Below are 3,217 nucleotides of genomic sequence, written 5' to 3' on the forward strand. Positions count from 1 at the left end.
GCCACATCAACACACTGCAGCTCAGCTGAAAGGATAGACAATAATTAAATTCAATCTGAATCTAACTTCAAACTGAATCTTGTTTGCAGTGGTTTGAAATCTACCTCGTTTTGAGTTGATTAGAGCATTATGAATGAAGAACAGTTCACAGCAGGATGAGGATCTGCACATTGACTTCCTGTAAGAGAAGCACAGGCAGTCAATCAGGTGGAGCGAATGTTAATGTAAACTATTGTGAACGCCACATATGAAACAACCACCTACGTCCCACCTGTGTCCCACCTGTGTCCACCTGAGTAACACCTAAGTAACACCTGAGTCCACTGTGAGTAAACCGTTCTACAATGATGGTCTCTGCATTGATCTGCTGGTTCCACTCACAACTCGTCCTCTCAGCTGATCAGCTGATCAGCCAAAATGGCCGTTTGTCATATTGAGGACACACCTGTCACTGACAAGCTTAGACACACCGTCTGGACCCGGATCAACCACAACATGAAACTCTTAAATTCCTTCCAGCTGATATTCATCCAAATCTCATCTGAGAACAAAAGTGTTTTCAGGCTCATTCTGAGGAAACACCCTGAAACAGATTCAGTTAACTCACCAGCACGTTGCCAGATACTCAGATCGTCATGTCATAATCATTACTGTCATCCTGAGGGACTTTATTCTGAAGAACATGTTCCATTGACTTTAATGTATGTTAGTGAGGAACATCACGGTTAATCAGCTGCTTCAGTATTTGTCCACATACTTTTGGCCACACCAGATATTATAGGTCAAAACACATGTTGAAAATGGGGTAAAATTAGTTAAAAACTAAATGGAGTTTGGTGAAATGGTAAGTCATAAACAAAACATTTTGTTGACTTATTATACTATAAACTCATTATAACAGTTATACACCTTTATCTGTTTGACTGTTTATATTTTTTGCAAATCTGTAAAAAAAAAATTTCAGATTTCCCTAAAATTTGGTAAAAACTGAATGTAGTTTGGTGTAGAAATGCTAACTTATAAAAAAAAAAAGCAAATCTTTGCAAACAAACTTTTGGCCATGTAGCAAACCAGATATTACACCTCTATCGGTTTGATTAAATCTAATGGGTAATACATGTTGACACAGTTCAGTAAAATTAGGTAAAAACTGAATAGAGTTTGGTGGAAAGATGCTAATGTTTAAAACAAGGCATCTTTGAACATTGGACACTTTTGGCCATGTAACACACCAGATATTAAACCTTATATACATACAGATCACACCACCAACTAAATTAGGTAAAAACTGAATGGAGTTTGGTGCAGAAATGCAACCTTTAAAAAAACGTCGTGCAATGTGCAGAAACCCTCCATTGTGTGATCGGTTGACGACAGCAGACTGACAGCAGATTGACGCACTGGTGTGTGTGTGTGAAACCTGCACCAGCTAAAGGCAAAATTAAGATGTGTTATAAACTGACTAACTGTAATTAGAATAATTAAAATCAATAACTCACACAGTGAATTAATCAGATAATTACTGTTATTGATCGCCTGAAGCATTTTAAATAAGCCAATATAATAATATAATAGATTATATATATTATATAATAATATATAATAATATAATAACTCTATAATTCCAAAGAAAACTCTTTCTAAGCAGAAAACAAACTGCCACACATCAGGATATTGATTGATGATCAATCTGCTGTTGTTGTGTGTGATTATTGATTAGCAGTGTACAGGTGAGTGATTTATCCACGTGTGTGTCCTGCTGCCTGATACTGTCAGAATCAATCATATTCATTGATCGGTGGTAAATGGTAAATGGGCTTTCTATACTTTCTAGTCTTTCTTGTGCTGTACACTACAGCCACACTCAACTCAACATACACTGATAGCAGAACGGACACTCAGCATTCACACAGTCACACACTGAAGATACTCAAAGAAAATACATCACAATAAGCAAACATACCAATGTAGGCGTTAGAGGACCGATTCTACTGCATTAATGTTATTTTTTAATTGTATTGTTGTTAATAAAAATCAGCTGAAGGTTATTCTGGCTTCATTTTTGTACAGTCGGAGGAAAAAGAGACGTTTATATGTCGATGGTTTCTATCCAGTAAAGCAAAACGGCCCCAAAATACACCAAAAATATAGATACCACATCTTCATCTGTTTGACTGAATCTTTTTATTTATAAAACATATTGACAGATTTCACTAAAATGAGGTAAAACCTGAATGGAGTTTGGTGGTATATATTTAAAAAAACGAAAACATTGCGACTTCCTGGAGGGACTGACAACTGGTGAATGAATAATTGAGTTGTTTATTGTATCAAAGTATTTTATTCTCTTGTCGATAAAAACAGCAGATTGTCAGCAGGGTGATGCAAAAACACTAAAATACCCGTCTGAAGCACACAAAGGGTTTGAATCCCAGACTCAGGTGTCACCGTCCTGCACTTTGTACGCCAACCTGCCCCCAACTCCACTGAGCTTATAGAGCTTTAATGTGTAAAAAGAGATGAACATAAGTAGTTTGCCACCACCGGAGCTCCAAACACTCAAAGACGTGTTTTAGACTCTAACTCGACTGCCGGCTGCATTTTACTTGAGGACAAAGAACAGCAGCCGCAGGTAAGAAGCATCTTGACTTTTCCTTTTATGGTAAAAATGTGCAGCCGGAGGTCTGGAGCAGAGGAGTGGGCAGGTTGGAACAAAACACACGGAGCTGCACAGAGAGAAATAATCAGCAGGAAGACAGAGAGTGAATGTAGTCCAGAGTTTAAAGTACAGGAAGCGCTGTCTTATTCAGCTACTTTTGTTAAATAAATCATATCTGTTGACAGATTTCACTAATAAATGAATGGAGATTGGTGGGAAAATGGCAATTTCTAAACAACAACAATATTAAATGTTTTAAATCCTGATGTGTGCAGTTTGTGTGTGTGTGTGTGTGTGTAGTTGTGTGTGTGTGCGTGTCGAGAGGTTTTTAAAAGAAACTTTATTGTACAGAAAAGGTCTCTGTGTCAGTGACAGTTTGACAAGGAATGAGTGATGATGGGTGATAAGGAGAGGATTTACGAGGAGAGAGATAATTAAAGGAAACTCAAAGAATTCAGGTCACACCCTGAAGAGGAGGGAGAGCAGGAATGATCTTGGTCGAGACAGATGACCACCCACCTAGAGCCGAAGGGTCTGTCCGAGGTTTCTGCCTGTTAA

The sequence above is a fragment of the Morone saxatilis genome, unplaced genomic scaffold (genome assembly GCF_004916995.1).
Source record: "Morone saxatilis isolate NCDOM2014 unplaced genomic scaffold, NCSU_SB_2.0 Contig14, whole genome shotgun sequence".
In the NCBI taxonomy this organism is placed as follows: Eukaryota; Metazoa; Chordata; class Actinopteri; family Moronidae; genus Morone; species Morone saxatilis.